The sequence below is a fragment of the Ciconia boyciana genome, chromosome 35, assembly GCF_034638445.1.
Source record: "Ciconia boyciana chromosome 35, ASM3463844v1, whole genome shotgun sequence".
Taxonomy (NCBI): domain Eukaryota; kingdom Metazoa; phylum Chordata; class Aves; order Ciconiiformes; family Ciconiidae; genus Ciconia; species Ciconia boyciana.
The window spans coordinates 276,759-299,028 of NC_132968.1; the positions used below are offsets into that span (position 1 = coordinate 276,759).

The following is a 22,270-nucleotide window of genomic DNA, read 5'->3' on the forward strand; positions in this document are numbered from 1 at the left end:
AGCAGCTGCAGGCCATGACAACATTGTCCTTGGCCTCTACGTCAGGAGGCCAAAGCAGCCCAGGTCCCTCAGCCTCTCCACACAAGTCATGGCATTCAGCCCCTTCACCCCATCTTGGCAGATGTCCTCTGCACCTTCTCCAGGTCCTCCCCACTCCTGCAGAACAAGGAGCCCCACTCCAGCACAGATTAGTTCAGATGTGGCCACACCCCTGCTGAGTCAAGGGAGGAGGTAACTCCCCTTGTCTGGGTGGCCACACTCCTCCTAATTCAGCCCCACATGCAGCTGGCCTGATTCATGGTCAGCATGCTGCACTGGCTTCCTATAGCATCCCTTGTAGCAACCATGCCTTCTCCTCAGGCTCACTCCTTAGCCAGTCCCTTCCAAGCTTGCCTTGATACGTGGGGTTATTCTGTCCTGGATGCAGGACTGGCCACTTCTTCTTGTAAAACTTGGTGAGATTTCTGTTGGCCACCCTGTCCTGTGGTGCCTCTAACAAGATGACAGCATGAGGAACTGCAGGACAGGACGGATAATAAAAGGAGGACCCAGTCTAATGGACTTGCAAACCAAAGTAAGAATTCGCAATGCAGCCATCCCAGAAACACCAACAGAGGGCACCAGGCAAGCAAAGCCAGGGCCAGTGGGTAAAGGGAAAACAGAGATGGGCTTCTTGTGTGGGAGGGTTGGAGGATGACCAAAGGGGAGGGGGGAAACAGGGAAGAAGGAAGTTGGAGGTGAAGCAAAGGGTTCAACCAGGGCTGTTTGTGGGCACCTGTCAAGGAGCCCTCAATCTCAGCAGGGAAATCAGCATGGCTGGGCACACCTCTGATGTGCCTCGACAGGAATGCACACAGTGTGGGGAGCAAACACGAGGATTTTAGAGTCTGTGGGAAGTTCCTGAGCTATAATCTCACTTAGATACCCGAGACAAAGCCAGATAGCTCACACCACTGGAGGGTGGCCATGGATGGAAGCAGGCTTTTTAGGAAGGATGGGGCAGGTCGGTGAGGAGGGGAAGTTGCCCTTTATGTGGGCGAGCAGAAGGACAGCATGGAGCTCTGCCTAGTGCCAGGTGATGAGCCAAATGAGAGCTGATGGATCAGGAGTAGTGGGCAGACCAACGTGGATAATATTGTAGTTGGTGTCTGCTAGGGACCAACCATATTAAGAAGCAGCAGCAGATGAGGCCTTTTTCAGACAAGTAGAAGCAGTTTCTCATTGCAGACCCTGGTCCTCATGGGGAACATTACCCAGTCAGACATCTGCCTGAGGGGCAGCACAGCAGGGCACAAGACATGCAGGAGGCTTCTGGAGGGCACCAAGAACCTCCCAACCATTCAGTGAGAGTGTTAGGAAAGGCAAAGTCCACCTCAACCTCAACCTGGTAATTCATCTGGACATGAAGGGCATCAAGAAAGGATTTAACAATGACACCAGTAGCTAAAGGAACACTCGGGAAAATGTGGGCCTGCTGCTAGATGGGGCAGGGACCCTGGTGACACAGAACACAGAAAGGGCCAAGAAAGGGCCATGCCTTCTTCCTCTCTGAGTTTACTGGCAAGACCAACCTTCAGGAATGTCAGGCCCCCAAGACCAGAGGCAAGGAGAAAGGAAGACTTACCCTTGGTGCAGCAGTCTCAGGTTAGGGAACATTTAAACAAACTGCACATGCATAAGTCCTTGGGACCTGAGGGGATGCCCTCGTGAGTGCTGAGGAAGATGGCTGATGTCATTGCAAGGCCACTTGACATCATGTTGGAAAGGTCATGGGGATTGGGCGAGGTTCCTGAGGACTGGAAGAAAGCAAATGTAAACCCTATCTTGAAGCAGGTAGAAGGAGGATGCAGGGAGCGGTCAGCCTGACTCCCGTGATACCCCTGTAGACAAGCTGAGCAAGTATGGACTAGAGAAGTGGAAAATGAGATGGACTGAAAAGTGCCTGAATCCCAGAGGGCTGTGTCCAGTGGCACAAAGTCCAGCTGGAGGATAATCGCCAGGGGTGTAGCCCAGGGGTTGATATGGGTCCCGTTCTATTCAGCCTTTCCTTAGAGTCCTGGAGGATGGGACCGAGGGCATCGTGAGCAAGTTTGTGGATGATACAGAACGGGGAGGAGTGGCTGGTACAGCGGCTGGTTGCACTGCCGCTCAGAAGGACGTGGGCAGGCTGGAGAAGTGGGCAGAGAGGAAGCTCATCAAGTTCAACAAAGGGAAACACAAAGCCCTGCCCCTGGGCAGGCAGAACGCCATGGACCAGTACTGGGGGCTGGGGGCTGACTGCCTGGATAGCGGGTTTCTAGAGAAGGATCAAGGGGTCCTGGTGGCTAACAAGCTGGCCACGAGCCAGCAGTGCGGCTGTGTGGCAAAGCAGGCCGACAGCCTCCTGGGCTGCGTTCAGGAGAGGTTTGCCAGCAGGTCGAGAGGTGATCCTTCCCCTCTAGTCAGCACTGCTGAAGCCACGTGTGGAGTGGTGTGTCCAGCGCTGGGCTGCCCAGTACAAGAGAGACATGGACTTACTGGAGCGAGTCCAGCAAAGGGCCACAAAGATGAGGAAGGCACACAAGCATCCTTCAGGAGGAGAGGCTGAGAGAGCTGGGACTTTTTAGCCTGGAGAAGGGAAGGCTGATGGGGATCTTGTCCATGTGTATCAATACCTGACGGGAGGGAATGAAGAAGAGGGAGCCAGGCTTTTCTCCATGGTGCCCAGTGACAGACAATGGGTAGCAAGGGAAGCACAGGAACTTCCCTCTCAACCCAAGAAAACACTTTTGGTGGTTGATCACTGGAACCACTGATCAACCACACAGTGAGGGTGGTTGATCACTGGAACAGGTTGTCCAGAGGGGTTATGGAGTCTCCATGCATGGAGATATTCAAAACCCAGCTGGACCCTGTATTGGGCATCCCGCTCTAGACTAGACGAGGCCATCTCCAGAGGTGCTGTGAAGAAGAGTCAGAAGGAACCAGTGGAGGTGTCTAGTTCTACACTCTGCTCTGAGCAGGGAGAGCTTGTCCGTTAGGTCAGGTTGGTGAGTGCTTTCTCCACTTGAGTTTTGAGAATGTCTGGGCCCTGGACCCAGTACTAATCAACTATAAAGGTGTGGGTTTTTTCATTAAACCTCATGTGAAATTTCCCTTCCTGCTTCTTGTCCTCATTGTTTCTTGTCCTCATCTTCCCTTCCTGACTGCCAGACAGATTCTCGTGCCTACTCTGACCAAGGACAGCCACAACCTTCTCTCCAAGTGTGGCAACACCAAGATCCCCTGTGACTGCAGAGCCAGGCATTGTGGCCGGCTCCGAGCAGAGAGACATCCTGGGGGTCCCTGCCTGGGCTCAGAGGAGGGCATGTGGAGACACCCAGCACCTAACACAGAGGGAATGTGGTGGTGCCTGTGGGCTGACACCGAGGCAGCATTTGGGGCAGAATGGGTGAGCAGAGAAGACCTCCAGCAGCTCCTCTGCATACCTGGGCAGGGAGTAATGCTCTTGGTGGTGCTGCTGAGAGAGGATGGTGGCATGGGAGGGGAGGTACTAAGAGCTGTGGTGCAGGGCACTGGGGCTCAGAACTAGGTCTGGGGTTCCCAGCAGGCAGTGCCAGTGGCTACAGCCTCAAGAGACCCCTGACCATGGAGAGAGCCTCAGCGAGTCTTATCCCAGCTGTGGAGAGCTGCTGTGGCTGCAGAGAGGTTACTGGGAGTGCTGGGGTCAATCCTGGCTGCCCTGCACCTCCCAGCCCAGCATGTCTCTTGGGTCTGCGCAGCAATCGCACTGACTGGGGTGACAGCCCTGCCTGGCTGGGGATTGAGGGGAATTTAGGGTTTCCATCAGTGTGGGAGGTTCTTGGAGCATCATGGCTTTTGTTCAGATCCCTGTCCCTGTCCCTGGGCTGGCCCACACCTGCATCCCCACATGTGGCCCGAGACCTCTGCTGTGCAACCACCACATGGGACAGGGTGCATTCAGGGTTGGGGAAACATCCTCCCAGCACAGTTCCCACAACAGACCTCAGTGCCTCATTCCCCTGCAGCCGTCCAGCTTTGACTGCCCACCCCAGCACCTGACCCCTTCCCTGCCTTGGCCATGGCCCCCGTGAGGGTTTGCAGGCAGCCCTGCTCTGGGGTCTGCCAGGGTCTGGGCATGTGTGAGTCCATGCAGGTCTGGATGTTCCCCCAGTGTGGGCACTGAGCCCAGCAAGAGGATGAAGCTGGTCCAATATTGGGGGAGACTCCCCAAAACCTCCCCATGACCCCCCAACTTACGTTTCCCACAGCCTTTTCAGCTCCACCCATATATCTTCTACTTTGGAGTCTGTCTTCCCATAGTTGCTCATGGGGAATGATGGGGATCTGGGGAGTTGGGGTGGGGCTCTTGGGGGATGGGGGTATAATTTCCGAATTGGGGTCCCCCATGAGTTCGGGTTTGGGGGGGTCGGTTTATTCAGGGTTCGTTAGTGTCTGGAGGAAGGGGAATATAGGGGTGCTAGAAGCTGGGAGGTGATGGAGGAGACTTGGGGAGGCCGTGGGGTAATTTTGGGTGTCTCTGGGGCAGATTGGCATCAATGGGGGGTCCCCGGGGGCATTTTTGTGGTCCCTGAGGGCAATTTGGGGTCCCTGGGGGCAATTTGGGGCTCTCTGGGAGTAATTTGGTCATTCCTGGGGTCAGTTTGAGGTGTCCCTGGGGAGTTTGGGGATCCCTGTGATAATCTGGGGGTCCCTGGAGATCTTGAGTGTCTCTGGGCAAGTCTGGGCATCCCAGTTTATTTTTCGGGTCCCTGGGAAACTTGGGGGATCCTGGGCCAGTTGGGGGGTCCCAGGGGTAATTTGAGGGTCCTTAGGGGTAGTTGTGGTGGTCCCTGGGGCAATTTGGTGTCCCTGGAAGCAATTCAACGGGCCTTAGGGGCAGTTTGGGGGTCGCAGGGGGCAGGTTTCAGGGTCCCTGGGGTAGGTCTGTGGGTCCCTGGGGATAGTTCAAGGGGCTTTAGGGGCGGTTTTGGGGTCCCTGGGGCAGGTTTGGCATCCCTGAGGGTAATTTTGGGGTCCCTGGGGGTAATCTGGGGTCCCTGGGTTAATTTTGGGGTCCCTGGGTCAGTTTGGGGGCTCCACAGAGCAACGTGGAGGGGGTCCATGGGGTGCTCCCTCCACCCCCCAGGGCAACCCCCCAACAACTCACGTGTCAGTGCTCCCGCCAGGGAGACCCCAAGTTCCTCGGCCTCCCCTGTGGGAGAGGAGGGGGAGTAAATGGGAGGGTATATATAGGGGCTATGTATGGGGAGGGGTATATATGGGGAGGGTTATATATGGGGGTTATATAGAGAGAGTATATATATATGGGGATATAGGGGTGCTATATATGGGGAGGGGTATATATGGGGGCTATATATGGGGAGGGGTATATATGGGAGTATATGCGGAGAGTGTATATATGGAGGGTATATATGGGGGTGTAAAGAGGATTATAAATGGGGGTTAAAAGTGGGGTATAAATCGGGGCTATAGAGAGAGTATATAGACAGAGTATATATATGGGTGTATATATAGGGGGTACATAGTGGGTACATATGGGGAGCAGTGTATATGGGGGTATACACAGGGATGGGATATATGGGGGTCTATAGGGGGCTATATATGGGGAGGGTAATATATGGTGGGCATATAGGGCTATAAACAGGGGGTATAAATTGGAGGGTATAAATGGGGCTGACAAATTGGGGGCTATATATGAGGGGGATATAAATGGGGGTCTATAAATGGGGGTACAAACGAGGGGAGTAGAATTGGGGGACACCCCACCCTACCTGGCGGGGGGGTTCCTCACGGTGGGACGGGGCTGACAGAGCCACCCATCCCAACTTTTGATCTTGTGGCCTTAGGTTTTCTTACTGACAAGTTTTTTCAGGTGGGGGCAATTAAACCCCAGGGGAAAAATAGCCCCCCCGGCAGTGGGACGGTCTGTGGTCCTCTCCGGTGGCGTGTCCTGTGGTAACGGGGTCCTGAGGTAGCCACCAACCCCCTGAAAAATGTGAGGGTAGGGGCAGGGGGATGGGGAAATCACCGCTGGTCTCTGAGGGACACCAAAGTCTTGGGGTTTGAAGGACATCAAGGTCTTGGGGTTGGGGATGGTCATTGATGGTCCCTGAGAGGCACCAAGGTTTTGGGTTTTGGGGTTGAGGGGCACCAAGGTCTTTGGGTTTGAGGAACACCAATGTGTCCAGTCCCTGAGGAGCATGTAGCTCTTGGGGTTTGAGGACAGTGGTCTCCAATTCTTGTGGGACACCAAGGTCTTGGGGTTTGGGGATGGTCATCAATGGTCCTTGAGGGACTCCAAGGTCTTGGGTTTCTCTGGTCCTTGGGGAGCACCAAGGTCTTGGGGTTGGGGATGGTCTTCTCTGGTCCTTGAGGGACACAAAGTTCTTGGGGTTTGAGGGACACCAAGGTCTTGGGGTTCTCTGGTCCTTGGAGGACACCAAGGTCTTGGGGTTGGGGATGGCCATTGATGGACTTTAAGGGACATAAAGGTCATGGGGTTTGAGGGAGACCAAGTTGTCCAGTCCTTGGGGAATATCTATGTCTTGGGCTTTGAGGACAGCAGTCTCCAATTTTTGGGGGACACCAAGGTTTTTGGGTTGGGGATGGTAATCTATGGTTCTTGAGGGACAACAAGGTCTTGGGATTTGGAGATGGTCCTCTCTGGTCCTTGGGGTGCAACAAGGTCTTGGGGTTTGGAGAAGGTCACCTCTGGTCTTTGAGGGACACCAAGGACTTGCGGTTTCGGGTTGGCCATCAATGGTCCTTGAGAGACACCAAGGTCAAGGGCTTTGGGGACAGTCATCTCCAGTCCTTGGGGAATGTCTAGGTCTTGAAGTTTGGGGCAATCATCTCCAGTCCTTGAGGGACACCAACGTATTGGGGTTGGGGATGGTCATCTCTTGTCTTTCATATGTCTCATGTCATGTCTGAGTAGCTCATAGGCCTGGAGTAGGCCCATGGCATGTGTAGGTGCTTCTTCTAATGTCACTGCTGCCTGAGGAGCTGGTAGGGCAGGAGCAGGCCCATAGATTCTGTAGGTGGTTGTGAGGTCATTGGTGCCTGAATGGCCGATAGGCCAGGAGCAGGCCAATATCAGAGGTAGATGCTATGACATCCTCTGTGGCTGACTAGCAGATAGGCCAGGGGCTGTGCATGAGCTTGTGATGTCACTTCTGCCTGAGTAGCTGATAGGCCAGGAGCTGGCACATAGCTTCTGTAGGTGCTCCTGATGTCACCAAAACAATATTTCAACCACGCCCGAATACAGCTTTTTGGAAGAACCATCATCAGCAGAAGTCCATACACCACACACACGTGTGTGACACTGTAACTCATGCACAGACAGTGCCAGCAGTAGGAGGGTGTGAGGTCACCGTCAGGATAACCCATGAGCACACAGCAGTGGCAGTGCTGATGTCACCGATGGCACCCCATGGCTGTGGGGCTTGGTGCAGAGCGGCCGTGTGCTGTCACAAGGGCTTCACGGCGGACGGGAGCTGCCCGGCCCCGTGCCTGCGAGGCCGAAGGAGCAGCCCCTGCAGCCCTGGCTGGAGCAGTCGGGGTGGGGGGGGCTCGGGGACACCGCAGGGATGTGCCTGGGCACGGCGCCAGGAGGAAACCACAGACTTCCTGCCTGGGCGCTGCGGGGGGAGCGTGGGGAGTGCTGCGAGGCCACGTGGGCTGTGGTTGGTGCACCTGCAGGCTGGAGCTCCTGATGCGCCCGCGGGGAATAACGGCCCCTCGGTGACACGCTGACAGTCAGGGATCTGTCTGAGCCTCTGGGCTGCACGTCTGCTGCCAGGGCAGGGACATGTCCCAGCTCCGGCTCCTGCGAGGGACCTTCCATGGGGCTCTCCAGGGAAGGATGGGTGAGCCAGCACTCCTGGGACGGGGCTCTGGCCTGGGCTAAGGCCCTTTCCCAGCTGCTGCTCCCAGCACAGCGGGGTCTGTAGCAGGGGCAGGGGCTGTTTCCTTCCCTTCCTGACACAGCCTCCGGCGCAGTCCCAGCCCTGTGCTTCCCACAGCACGAGGGTGGCTGCACACTCTCCCCTTGGGCTCTTGGGTGTGCCTGGCATAGGAGATGCTCAGTGCTCCTGGTCGACACAGCAGGGTTCAGGGGGTGAAAAATCCATTTACCCCCACACAAGCAGCCCTGTCCTGTGACGGCCCCCCACCACAGTGACGTGACACCTGTAGCAGAGCCGTCTCTCATATATGGTCATGAATGGCGCTGGAGAAGTTCATTGGAGGGCTGGGCTGTGTCGGAGGGGAGATAGCTCCCGATAATGTCGAAAAAGGCCCTGCTGCTTTGATTGGCTCATCCTGTAGCTGGGCTGGCATCTGCAGAGATATCTTGCCCTCCTGTCGTCATTGTCCCCAGGAGTCCCCAGGAGCTGTGGCAGGGAGTGTGGCAGAGCAGGGATGTGCTGGCAGGGCAGGAGGCTCAGGATGGGCACAGAGGGAGTCCTGTCCCCTCGGATGCTGGGGCTGCTCCTCTGGGTACAGCTGTGCAGCGGTAAGTGCCAGTTCCATTGTCCCACAGCCCAGGCCCAGCAGTACCAGCATGGCCATCGGGATCTGTCCGGGAATGGGGTTTCTTTGCAGGTGCTACTGAGGTGAGGGTCAGAAGGTGCTCAGGTCCATGGAGCCTGTGCCTGCCTGTCTGGGTGGGAGAGAGCATGTCCTTTTCCAGGGCTCCGGTGTTTGGGGCAGCCTGTGCCTGGCTGGATGCATAGACACCCTGTCCTGGGGTAGCCTTTGGGGACCCCTGTTCCCCAGCACTGTGCCTCTGGAGCCGGTGGTGGCCTAGCTGGGGATGGCAGCAGGCAGAGATCCCCAGGGCACTGCCAACCTCTGGGGTACCCCAGAGGCTTTGTGTGCTGCTCTCGGCCCCCTTGTTCCAGGGCAGCCCTGAGCCCATGAGGGCAGTTTGTGCCCTGCAGAGAGAAGGGGATGGGGGCATCTGCGTCGAGGGACATCCTTGCTGGGGGGCCTGTCCCAGTGCAGGGGCTGGGCTGACACCAGGGGTGAGGAGGGGATGTGGGTGTGGGGATCACTGGAATGGTCTCGGTGGGAACAGGGAAAGCCCTGGGGGTGGGGGTGGGTTTGGATGGTGCCAGGGCAGGTGGTTTGCATGGGAAGCTGCAGGGCTGTGTCCAGGGGCTGTTCAGGGGTGCTGGGCTGGGGAAGAGCGCGTGCCCTGTGCAGGGCTGGGCACAGTGTGCAGGTGTGCGTGGGCAGGGGGCAGGTGGCCGTTGGGGTGGGAAAAGGTGCCTTGTGCGGTGGGATGGCGAATGACCCAGCAGGGCCAGACCTGCTCACCCCCAGCCTCGCGCAGCCCGTGGGGATTGAAGGGATCCCCGCACCGCACTGGGGACAGCCTGGAGGGGAGTGGGCTCCCACCCTGGCACCTCTGCCATGGCCTGCGCAGGGGCTTCCCCCAGACCTGCAGTGCTGCGGCTTGGAGCTCTCCTGACCGGTGCCATGTTGGTGTTTGAAGGGGCTGCAGAGGTGAGGCTGGTGAATGGCAACAACGACTGTGCTGGGAGAGTGGAGGTGAAACATCAGGGCCAGTGGGGGACCGTGTGTGGTGACTACTGGAGCATGAACGATGCGGCAGTGGTTTGTAAGCAGCTGGACTGTGGGTCTGCTGTTGGAGCTCCTCAGTATGGACACTTTGGGCCAGGATCTGGCCCCATTTGGCTGGATGATGTTGGCTGTAACGGCACCGAGTTGGCCCTGTCTGACTACCCACACAGAAGATGGGGTGAAAATAACTGTGATCACCGTGGGGATGCTGGAGTGATGTGTTCAGGTAAGGGGACAGACTGTTTTCCATCTTTGAGGGTTGGACTGGGAAGGGACCTTGCTGTGCCCCCAGGGAGCAACAGGCCAGGTTCTGGCCCCACTTGGATGGATGATGTTGGCTGTAATGGCACTGAGTCTCTCCTGTCTGACTGCCCACACAGAGGATGGGGTGAACGTAAGTTCCTTCATGCTGGTGATGCTGGAGTGATGTGTTAAAGTAAGGGGACAGCCTTTCCCCACCTCTGGGCATGTGACGGGGGAAGAGACCTTGGGTGTGCCATCAGGGACCAAAAAGTGGGCACCGCAGACTGCTCTATGTGGCCAGTCACACTGCCAAGCTGGGACTGTCATTGCTGGTGTTCCCAGTGCCTGGGAAAAGCCCAGAGGGAGCCTAGCCCAGGCTGAACTAACCCTGCCGCAGTCTCTCAGCCACTCTTCAGTCAGTGTCTTGGGCTGTAGATGAATCCTCCATCCCTTCCCTGGGGTTTCCACTGATCTCCACTGGTCTCCACCCATTCTGCCAGTTCCCAGACAACAGTGCTGAGGGTCCCTGTGCTGGAGAAGCCAGGAGGACTTGCTTGGCACTGCACACCTTGGAGGAAGGGCATGAGATGGCTGGTCCCCTGGGTCATTGCCCTTCACAGGCATGAGTACCTCAACTGAATCAAAAGGGCTTTTCAAAGAGCATGAGTGCTGGGCCCTGGGAGAGGAGCAGGGTGGCACACAGCCCTTTCACTGCCTGTCCCCAGGGCTCGGCTGTGTGGTCCAGCCAGCTCCTGCAAGGCTTAGGAGCTTGGCAGCTGCTTGACTCTGCCTGTTCCCTTCTGCATCACTGCGTGCACAGGCTGGTACTGGGACATCCCTGGGGCTGTGACAGCCCCACGGGGACACGGCCCCATGCAGGCAGCGCTGACCTGCTGCCCAGCCTCTCCTGCCTGCCCATGGTTCCCCACACTGCCCCATGAAACAGAGGCTTTGGCAGCACTTTCTGACTCTCGTCTGTGCCTGCTGTCACCCTCTGAGGCAGCATGAGCCCAGGGGGGCATGCAGGTCTCCTGTCCCTCTGCCTGGATGTTGCCTTGGGACCTGTGCACCTCTGGACAGAGCACTGTGTGCCTGGCTGAGGACACCCCCTCCGAGCAGGCATCGGAGAGGGCTGGACAGGCACCAGCCATGGTAACAGCTGCACCATTTCTGTGCTCTGTGACATCTCCCCCTAACAGCAACCTCCCAACACCCCAGAACACCCCTGGGAGCAGGGTGCATTTCTGGCTGCGTCAAGGTGCTGGTCCTGCCTGGTCGCAAGCTCTGCAGGGCCTGAGCATGCTGCAGCAGTCATTATCATCTGGGCCGGTTCTCCCGGACCCGAACTACGCACACCACACTGCAGTGCTGGTGGGACCATGCCAGGCAGCACAGGGTGCCTTGTGTAGCAGCAGGTTGTCCAAGCATTTCCTGGTGCTGCAGCAGACACATACCTATGAGTGCTGTGATGGCGTAGAGAAGGTGTGCAGGGGGGCATGGTGTGTTTGTGTCACCAACACTCCCCCAACAGCTTCCTCTGGGATGTTCAATGGGTGATTTGGTCACGGCTTGCTTGGAGGTGATGCAGGATGTGGTCCTGTATCTGTCAGAGGACTCTGGGAACTCCAGTTACTTTGTTTGTTCCAGGGTTTGTCCGGCTGGTAGAAGGGAATAGCCGCTGCTCAGGACGTGTGGAGATCCATGATGGGGACCAGTGGAAAACTGTCTGTGATTCCCACTTTGGTCCCAAAGCTGCTGACGTGGTCTGCAGGGAGCTGCAGTGTGGGGTGGCCCTGCCTGTTGCTGGGGCAGCTCACTTTGGAGAAGGGGTGGGTCCCACCTGGGATGGAGAGCTGCAGTGTGTGGGGAATGAATCCCTCCTCATGTCCTGCCCCAGGGGGTCCCGCAGGGACCAGCCCTGCACCCACATGAACAGCGCTGCTGTCACCTGCACACGTAAGGACTCGGGGTGGGGTGTTGAATACTGGGTGAGCTCCAGCCTGAGGGGGGACATGTTTTGCCTGTGGAGACAAGGGAACTGGGGTACCTGTTCCCACAGGCTGGCAGAGAGGTGACCTTCCTGGGGCATCCTAGAGAAGGGCAGGGCAGGGCTGATGCCCGAGGACAAGGAGGGGCATGGGTTTGGAGGTCTCACTGGGATCATCCTGTTGCACCGCAGGGGACAGAGAAAGGCGTGAAGGTGGAGGATGAGCTGGGAGATGCCAAGGGCAGGCTGTGGTCCAGGGGAGCTCAGGACGTGGGCAGAAGCAGCAGTGTGTGCTTGGGGGAGCCGTGGTGGGGGCAGGTCTCTTCTCAGGGTGCTGGCTGGGGAGGAGTGGGTGCCCTGGGTGGGCGTGGGATGGGGCCAGGTTGCAGGGGGCCATTGGGGTGGAAGGAAGTGCCAAAGTCTGTGGGGCCACAAATGACCCAGCGAGGCTGGAGCTGGGCATCCCCAGCCTTGTACAGACTGTGGGGATAGAAGGGACCCCTGCACTGCCCTGGGGACAGCCTGGAGGGCAGTGGGCTCCCACCCTGGCACCTCTGACTCCACCAAAGCAGGGGTTCCTCCAGACCCACAGTGCTGGGGCTTGGCACTGTCCTGACTGGTCCTGTGTCAGTGTTTGAAGGGGCTGTGGACGTGAGGTTGGTGGACGGCAACAACGACTGTGCTGGGAGAGTGGAGGTGAAACAACAGGGCCAGTGGGGGACCGTGTGTGGTGACTACTGGGACATGCAGGATGCTGCAGTGGTTTGTAAGCAGCTGGACTGTGGGTCTGCTGTTGGAGCTCCTCAGTACGGAGGCTTTGGGCAAGGATCTGGCCCCATTTGGCTGGATGATGTTGGCTGTAATGGCACCGAGTCTGCCCTGTCTGACTGCCCACACGGAGGATGGGGTGAACATGACTGTGATCATAATTACGATGCTGGAGTGATATGTTCAGGTAAGGGGACAGCCTGTTCTCCACCTTTGGGTCTGGGACAGGGGACAAGGGACCTGGCTGTGCCTTCAGGATGCAACAGGCTAATGCCAGAGCAGGGCCCGGTGTGGCTGGTCGAACTGCCGAGCTGGGACTGTCATTGCTGATGAACTCGGTCCCTGGGGAAAGCCCAGTGGGAACCTGCCCCAGGGTGCCCCTACCCTGCCTGGCCCCCGAGGTGGCTCAGATGAATCCCTCTGCCCTCCCCTGATGTGTCTGTTGGTTCCCATCCTTCTGCTTCCTTTCACCCAGGCCCCGTCTGGCAGCAGTGAGGGCCAGGTCCCCCCATGCCAGAGGTGCCAAGAGTGACTCATGCAGCCACCCACAGCCTCGGGGAAGGGCATGAGATTGATGAGGAAGTTTGGGTTTTGCCCCCAGCAGACAAGGGTCCCTTGGCCCAAGCAAAGGTATTGCTTGGAGAGGAGGAGTGCTGGGCTTGAGCAGAGGAACAGGGTGGCATGTGGCACCTCCTTCCTCCCTCAGGGTCACCCCACAAGAGCCTGCCCAGGGGGCAAAAGCCTGTCCAGGAGTGCTGCCTCGCTGCCCAGCCTCTCATGTCTGTCCCAGCCTCTGGCTGCCTTGCACTTTTGGGTTTGCCAGCACTTTGCTGGCTCTCCTCTGTGCCTGCCCTTGCACTGGGAGCTCGTGTAAGCCCAGGGTTGCTCTTCTGTCCACTCTCCTGCCCTCTGTGCAGCTGTTGGCCAGGGACACACGTGCCCAGCAGTGCACTCTGGTCATGCCTGAGGACCTTCTTCCCGCAAGCACCGGAGCGGGAGGCTGGCACAGACACTGACCACAGATACAGCCTGACTGTACCTTTGCCCTGTGACATGTGTCATCTACCAGCAGCACCCCAACAGCACAAGACCCCCGTGGAACGGGGTGCATTTCTGGTGGCACCAAGGAGTTCTTCACGCTGGGCCCTGAGCTTGGTGGGGCAGAGCAGGCTGCAGCAGCCAACAGCGTCTGGGAGCATTTCGCCATATCCCAAGTGCTCTGGGTGCTGCAGTGGCCAGGGACCAGCGCTGGGTAGCCCAAGGTCTCTGGGGCAGCAGCGGTTTGTCTGAGAGATTCCTGTGGCTGTGAGCTTGGGAGAGAAGCAAGCCCACAAGTGCTGTGCTGATTTCTGAGGAGCAGCATGGGGAGCCCGATTTTTTTGTGCCATCAGCAACCCCTGAGAGCAGCTGGCATGGTAATGGGGCTTTTTGCCTTTGACCACCTTGGAGATCAGATGGGACATGGTCAGGGGACTGCCAGAGGGTTGTGGGAGCTCTCGGAGGTCCTTGTTTGCTGGAGGATCTGTCTGGCTGGTCAGAGAGAATAGCCCCTGCTAAGGATGTAAAGTGATCCATGACGGGGACGCTTGGAAAACTGTATGCCACTCACACTTTGATCCCAAAGTCACCAACATGGTGTGCAGGCTTTGCTGTGGGTCTGCAATAGACACATACTCTTGAGTGCTGCGATGCTGTAGAGAAGGGGCGCTGGGGGACCTGGATATGTTTGTGTCACCAACACTCCCCCAACAGCTTCCTCTGGGATGTTCAGTGCGTGATTTGGTCATGGCTTGCTTGGAGGTGATGTGGGAATGTGGGCATTTAAGTGCCAGAGAGCTCTCAGTGGTTTTGTTTTTCCCAGGCTTTGTCCGGCTGGTAGAAGGGAAGAGCCACTGCTCAGGACGTGTGGAGATCCATGATGGGGACCAGTGGAAAACTGTCTGTGATTCCCACTTTGGTCCCAAAGCTGCTGACGTGGTCTGCAGGGAGCTGCAGTGTGGGGTGGCCCTGCCTGTTGCTGGGGCAGCTCACTTTGGAGGAGGGGTTGGTCCCACCTGGGATGGAGAGCTGCAGTGTGTGGGGAATGAATCCCTCCTCAACTCCTGCCCCAGGGGGTCCCCCAGGGACCAGCCCTGCACCCACATGAACAGCGCTGCTGTCACCTGCACACGTAAGGACCCAGGGTGGGGTGTTGAACACCGGGGCTATGCTGGGGCTCGAGGAAGAGGGCAAGGCCCGTGCTGGGCTGGGCGTGAGGACAGGAGGGCTGATGGGTTGTCTGCAGCATGAAAATAGTGCAGAGGGAGAAGAAAGGCATGCTGTGCCTCTGGCCTCTCCGCCAGCTTCTGAGGGTGCAAGAGCACCGATCCACCCTCAGTCCTCCTCTGTCCCCAGAGTACACAGGGTTCAGGCTGGTGAACGGCAGCACGGCGTGTGCGGGATGGGTGGAGGTCCAGGTGCTGGGGACCTGGGGGACCCTCTGTGCCTCCCACTGGGATCTCTCGGATGCCCACGTTCTCTGTCGTCAACTCAACTGCGGGTTTGCTGAGTCCATTCCTGGAGGAGGGCATTTTGGGAGAGGAATTGGACCGGTCTGGAGAGACTCATTCCACTGTGACGGGACTGAAGTCCACCTGGGACAGTGCCCAGTGATCACCCTGGGGGCCTCACCGTGCTCCCATGGGAATAACGCCGCTGTCATTTGCTCAGGTGAGTGCTGGGAAAATGGTGCATTGACTCCCTTTGCCGCTTGTGTGTGACATGGCCACCCAAAGCAGGGGTCCCATGGTGGTACCAGCCTGAATTTCTCCCTGGAGAAAGCCTTGCTTCCCCAGGAGCCTTCTGGAGGGCTTTGCCTGCTCAGGCTGACCGCTCTGCTGTGGGAGAGCTGAGGACTGAACGGAGGCCGGCATCTGCCCTCAGGGCAGCGGCTTAGGCACCAGCACCACTGCCAGGCCTGGGCTCCTGTGTTTTTCAGCTATGGGATGAGCCCAGGACAAGGCTGCGGAGCTCTGCTCCATCCCTCTGGCTGCAGACAAGCACATGCCATCCCCACAGAGAGCCCTGCAGAGCCTCATCCCACCACCCAGGCAGGAGCTGCCTGGGTGCCCCCAGCAGCAGCAGAGCTGGGTGTGAGCTGCAGAGCAGGCACGGGCTTTGGCCTGTCTTCTTGTCAGCACAAGGCTCAATCTTGTCCTGTTTGGTTGGAAATTCCCCCTTGCCCTCCTCCCTGAAGGGTGCCATGCTCTGCAGTGCTGCCGACGGCTGTGGCATCTCTGCTGTCCCCAGGCTCAGCCGGCTTTGCATCCCTGCGGCTGGTGGGTGGAGGGAGCCGGTGCGACGGGCGAGTGGAGATCTTGCAGCGCGGGACGTGGGGCAGAGTCCTGGATGACCAGTGGGACGTGCAGGAGGCCAGCGTGGTGTGCCGGCAGCTGCAGTGCGGACAGGCAGAGGCAGCCTACAACCCCCCAAAGCCTGAGCGAGGGACAGGCCCCGTAGGGCTGCGAGGGGTCCGGTGTGCAGGGCATGAGACCAAGCTGACCCTCTGCAACACCTCCCTGCCCGAGAGTGCACTGGTGGCAGGGGTTGCAGAGGACGTGGGAGTCATTTGCTGGGGTGAGCAGCACTGCATGGGCCCCCCAGATGATGGGTGGGCAGCCAGCCCCTGACAGCCACTGGGGTTTCTCTCCACTGCAGGGAGCCGGCGGGTCCGTCTGGTGAACGGGGCTGGGCGCTGCGCCGGGAGAGTGGAGATCTACTACCAGGGCAGCTGGGGGACCGTCTGCGACGATGGCTGGGACCTGTCTGATGCTGCTGTCGTTTGCCACCAGCTGGGCTGTGGAGGGGCAGTGGAGGCGGCCAGCTCTGCTCGGTTCGGGGAAGGCTCCGGGCAGATCTGGCTGGATGGCGTGACCTGCTCTGGGGACGAAGCTGCTCTCTGGGACTGCCCTGCCAGGCCCTGGGGGCAGCACGACTGCGGGCACAAAGAGGATGCGGGAGTCATCTGCTCAGGTCTGTGCTGGCAGCTGTGGTGTGAGCCTGCTGCTGGGGAGGCCAGGACGTGGGGACAGCCAGGCATGGCCAAGGCTGTCCCTGGCTGCCACTGAGTCCTGGCATGAGCCTGTGGACACCCATGCACGGGCACCCTCAGTCCCACTGGGGGTCCCTGGGGAGCTCAGCCATCCCCAAGTGTTAGCAGGAAGGGCAGGGGTGTCTGTGCATGAGGGACTTCTCTGTGCCCCTGGGTGCAAGGGGCACGTGCTGGCCCTGCCCCTGCCTGGCTGAGGGCCTGGGGAGTGCAGAGGTGTCCTGGCTCCCACAGCCCCAGACCAGCCTCTTCCCCCTTGGTGCCTTTCCACCCAGAGTTCGTGGCCCTGAGGCTGCAGAACAGCGACGGCTGCTCCGGGCGCCTGCAGGTTTTCTACAACGGGACGTGGGGAAGCATTTGCTCCAACTCGATGACTCTTGACACGGTGTCGCTGGCATGCAAGGAGCTGGGCTGTGGGGACGGAGGATCCCTGGAAAGACGCCTGCCCTATGGCAGGGTGTCTGACGCTGCGTGGCTGGATAATGTGCAGTGTGGGAAGAAAACCAGCTCCTTCTGGCAGTGTCCCTCCACTCCCTGGGACCCACAGTCATGTGAAGACCTGCGAGATGAGATCCACATCACCTGCAATGGTAACTCTGAGCCACTCGGACACCAGTGTCACCCCAGCTCCTGCTCCCTGCTGGGAACAGCCAAACACAGAGGGCCTTTTCCTTTCTGTGTCAGATCCTTCTGCTGCCGGTGGCACAAACGTGACCACAGCCACACAAGTCCAGCAGCAGTTGTCACCCAGGTTGCCAGCAGCACCTGGGGGATGCAGAGGCATCTCCAGGGGAGGTCTCAGAAGAGACCACACAGGCTTCAGAAGAGACTCCCCTCCACAGACACGCTACTGCTGCTCTGTGAACCAGGGACCTTTAGGGGCTGAGCAATCAGGGTCCCCCCAGTCCTGCGCGTGTCCCCTGAATGACCGGGCTTCAGTTGCTGCCATGACCGAGATGGTACAGGGAGGCACAAGTAGAGCTCAGCCTCACTCTCTTCGGCACAATCCCCTGAAGCAGCCCCTTCCCTTCAGTGTTTCTTTCTTCAGGGGCACGCCCAGAAATGTCCCCGGAGCCATTGGCCCCATGCCCCAACTCCACGAGCTGCACAGGTATTGAGCTGCTCCTCTGTGTACCCTTCTTGTCTGGCAGGGCTCTGCCTGCTGTCTCAGTGCCATGGGAGGTCTTTGCCTTCTCCAGACAGGGAGAAGATTCGTGCCATGGGAGGCGAGGACGGGTGCTCGGGCAGAGTGGAGGTGTGGCACCGTGGCTCCTGGGGGACGGTGTGCGACGACTCCTGGGACATGCGGGATGCCGAGGTGGCGTGCAGGCAGCTGGGCTGTGGTCCTGCGGTGTCTGCCCTGAATGAGGCTGCATTTGGCATGGGGCAAGGCCCCATCTGGCTGGAGCAGGTGGAGTGCCGCGGGACAGAGCCATCCCTGCAGGACTGCTGGGCCCGGCCCGGGGATGGCGGTGCTTGTCGGCATAAGGAAGACGCTGCCGTGCGCTGCTCAGGTGAGCGGCAGGGCTGGGACCCCTTGCTGGAGTATTGGCAGGGAGCTGGGGAAGGCCTTTCACCGCCTTGGTCCTGGCATGGCCCCTGACCTCCCGAGAGCAAGACTGTTCCTGCAGAGTGCAGGAGCCTGGTGCCAGGCAGGGAGCAGCCTCGGTGGAACTGGGTGTCCTCTGGGCACTGCCCATGGGGCCCTGCAGCCCCAGGGCTATCCCCTGGGCTGCCTGTGCCATCCTGCCTGCTGCCCAGAGCAGAGGCCCTGGGCCCTGTCCCGGCCTCCCTTTCTGGCACTACTGGAGGGGCACTTTGGGTGGGATGTGTCAGGGACATCTACAGACACACACGCGGTGTGTTGGGGAGGAGGCTCCCCGATACCTGCACACCCACCCTCTCAGCCCAGCTCTCCTTTTCCTCCTCTGCAGCTACACCCAGGACAGCAGCATCCCCAACCCGAGCAGGTAACTTGTCCTCCTGCCTGAGGCTGGGTATCCCTGGGGCCAGGCTGTGACCCACAGCTGGATGGAAGGGGCTGCTTGCTGGGGTGGGAAACTCCTAGGAGGAGGCACTGGGGAGGTGGTGGTGGTGTCAGGGAGGGTTGGAATGTACTCAGCAGGGTGGAAGCTTGCCCATGAGTCACCCCTGGGGTCCTCCATCCCCTGCTGCCTTGTGTGATTGAAGTCAGGGCTGGTGCTGCCCCCTCCTTTCCCAGGCCTGGTGCTGCCCCTGCCATGTTCTTGCCCATACAGGTCCCACGCGGGGCCGTTTGACCAGCAGCGGGAGAGTCTCCATGCCCGTCATCATCTGCATCATCCTGGGGGCCCTCATCTGCCTGCTCCTGGCCCTCCTGGCTGGGCAAGTGCTAAGGGCCAGGTCAGGACGCAGAGGTGGGTCCTTCCACAGTAGTCCCAGGGGGAGATGCCTCCTGGAAGGGCTGTGGGGTGCTGTGGGGTGTCAGTGAGAGGCACAGGCAGAGCTGGAGTGGATGAGACTGTGTGCTGCTACCTGTCTCATCCACCGCCCCATTGACTGCCTGGCCTTGGAGCAGCAGCAGCAAGGGTTGGAGAGAGCCCAGAGGCATGGGGGGCTAGTACTGGGGCAAGGAGAGAAATGGCAGACTGGGGATTGCCAAGGCTGTCAATGCTCTGAGTAGTGCTGGAAGGGGCTCTGGGACAACAGAGCTGACAGGAGGTTTGTGGGGCAGTAGGGTCCATCTCCATGGTGTCAGGTCCCCAGCCTGTCCCCCTGCCCAGCCCTGCCCACCCCATGATAGGTCAGGGGCCCTTCTGTAGACCCATGGGGCAGATAGGGAGCAGCTCCAGGTGGAGAGGAAACATGGGAGCTGCTCCAGGGTCAGACAAGGGTGGCATGACCCAGGGGCCAGAGGACCATGAGTGCTGTCTCTGAAAGGATGATGTGAGGGTGATGCAGCCCTAGATGATCTCCACAGCAACGTTGCCCTCACTGCGGATGCAGCAGCCATGCCTGGACAGTGCAGTGGGGCTGTGCTGTCAGACCAGTCTTGGGCTGGGTCAAGCAACAGGTCTGGGGGAGCACAGTGGTATCCCATCACCCCTCTGCCTCTCCCTGGGCCAGCCCTGCCTCTGTCCCCAGGCTCCAGGAGAGCTCAGGAGCTCTTTCCCGAGGCCGTGTACGAGGAGATCGGTTACAGCCCAGTGTGGGAGAAGCAGGCAAGGTTTGGTCGCTCAGGTGGGTGTGGGTCCTCCCTGGAGGCACATCTGCAGGACCCTTTCCCTTGCTCTCAACCCAGAGATCATCCCCTGAAGCCCCCCACACTGTGGTCCCTGCAATGCTGAGGCCATGTTTTCTGTGGGGAGAGCATCCATGACTTGGGTGCAGGAGAGGAGCTTTCTCCCCACCAGCTTTGCCCATCCCAGCTGCACAGCCCCTCTCTTCCTGCCCCTGCACCCCATGTGACACCTGAGGAGTGAGGGAAGGGGCTGTCCTAGGACAGCTCAGGGAGCACCTTTGAGACAGTGTTTGTCCTGGGGGAGCCCGGTAAATTCCCCACCCTCCTCCTCATGCAGCCCCAGCTCTGTGGGTCCCCCTTCCCCAGCATTGCTGACCATGAGACAGGTCAGTGGGGCTCGCTCCATAACACCTGCTGTGCATCTCTCCAGGCTCCTATGCAGAGGAGTCCCTGACCCAGCTGCAGCCCTACCCTGGGGACACCGAGGAGGAGGATGGTCTGGGATCAGCACCAGGTAACGGATGCAGGAAGGGATTTCTGTCCCTGTAGACATGTGATGGACAGAGGTGTCACTGAGTGTCACTGTCAGAGATGGGGAGCACATGGGGGTCTCCTGTGGTGCTGCCAACACCAGTGTCTCAGCCCTGTGTTTCCATGTGCATCGTCCCATCCTCTGCTCTGCAGGACATAACTTCTCACTGTCACCAGCTCCCCTCTCCTTTCAGATGTCCTTGTTGTGCCTGTAGGAGACCCAGCAGATGGCTATGATGATGCCAAGGAGGTTCCTGACTTTGAGGAGGGTGCAGAACGTGAGCAGGGAGCTTGGGAAATGCCCAGGGTGCCAGAGGAGGGAGCAGGGTCCAGGGATGCACTAGGAGGTGAGAGGGAAAGATAGCGCTGCTGGTTCCTGGGGTGCCATCCCTGGTGCCACCCATGTCGCTACCGTCCTGACACCCAAACCTCCTGGGAAGGGGGAAACTGCTGTGGGAGCTTTCCTTATAGGGACTGTGGGTGGGAGAAGGAGCTGAATGTGGTGAGCAGCAGGGAGGAAGGTGATGTACAGACCCCATGGGGTGAACTGCAATGTCCTGCCTTGCTGCTTGCAGGGGGCAGCCTGCGCTCCCGGAGAAGTGCTGGGGTCCCTGGAGCTGAAGGAGACACCTCGTCCCTGTCCCTGGGGAGCATGGGCTATGATGATGCTGAAGAGGGGTCTGTGGCACATCCCCATGAGGACACAAAGGCTGTGACACCGGAGCTGGTGCACAACAGTCCCTGAGCCCCAGGCCAAGAGAGCCCATCCCTGCTGTGCAGCTGGGTGCAGCCAGGAGGGAGGAGAGCTCTGTGCAGCTGGGAGAGCTGTGAGCACCAGGGAAACATCTCCCTTTACCACTGGCAGCAGAAACCGCCTGTAGTTTCCTCTATTTTTATTCCCACTTTTACACTGTGCGACCATATTTCTTGTTATTAAAAGTCTCTGAGGGCTTTGACCCAGGGCTGGGCTTGCCTGCCTCGGTGTTGGGTCACCTCCCTGAGGCTGATCAGGGGGAGCAGAGAACAATGACACAGTGGTAGGCAAGGGGCACATCTCAGGGACAGCAGGCTCGGGGTCAGGCTGTGGGACTGTGAAAGCCCATGGTCCCTGGGGATTAATCCTGCTGACATTTTCATGTTGATGGCCACGGGCAGTTTCTAGCCAAAATGGCTCTCTGGTAGGTGTTGTGGTGCACCCCAGCAGGAGCATCCATTTCCTCACCCTCGGGTTTCCAGCTGCTCTTTCCCACAGGCCCAGCCTGGGCCACGCTGGTCCCACAGTGCAGAGGCCCTGCCAGAGCTGCTATGTCAGGGTCAGCCCTGGGCTGCGGCCCCACAGAAGTGAGCCCTAAGGTGGCCACAGTGCCCTGAACACCCCAGCCATCGCCAGGGGGTATCATGGCCCACGGATTACCTCCCACAATGGTTAGGATGCAGCTCTGCTCCCCACTGCCCCAGCACAGGGTGCAGAGCCACTTTCTGGGACACACGCGCTGAGATTCCCTGTCCTCATGCTCTGCCAGGATCCCAGTCTCCATGGGCTGTTCTCACTTCCTTTGGTCCTTGCAGACCCTGAGCACACTTGTCACAGCCACAGCCACTTCTTCCTGAGCAGGGGCTGTAAGGCCCCACGGCAGCCCTGGGACCCCCCTGCTCGTGCTCTCCTCCAGCCCCCAGCCTTACTCTCCTGCTGCTTTCCCAGGGCTGGATGGGATGAGGGATGGGAGCATGGGAGATGGGGCCCCTTTCCCTCAGCACTGTTGGAGGGCCAGGGGGATGGAGAAAGAAACCCCACGAGACGTGTGCTGCAGGCAAAAGC

The 22,270-nt window shown here is 59.1% G+C and overlaps 1 pseudogene; it reads left to right on the top strand.

The window, feature by feature from the left end:
* The first annotated feature begins 1,722 nt into the window (after nucleotides 1-1,722).
* LOC140645577 (scavenger receptor cysteine-rich type 1 protein M130-like) lies at nucleotides 1,723-21,282 on the top strand (annotated as a pseudogene).
* The last annotated feature ends 988 nt before the right edge of the window (nucleotides 21,283-22,270 follow it).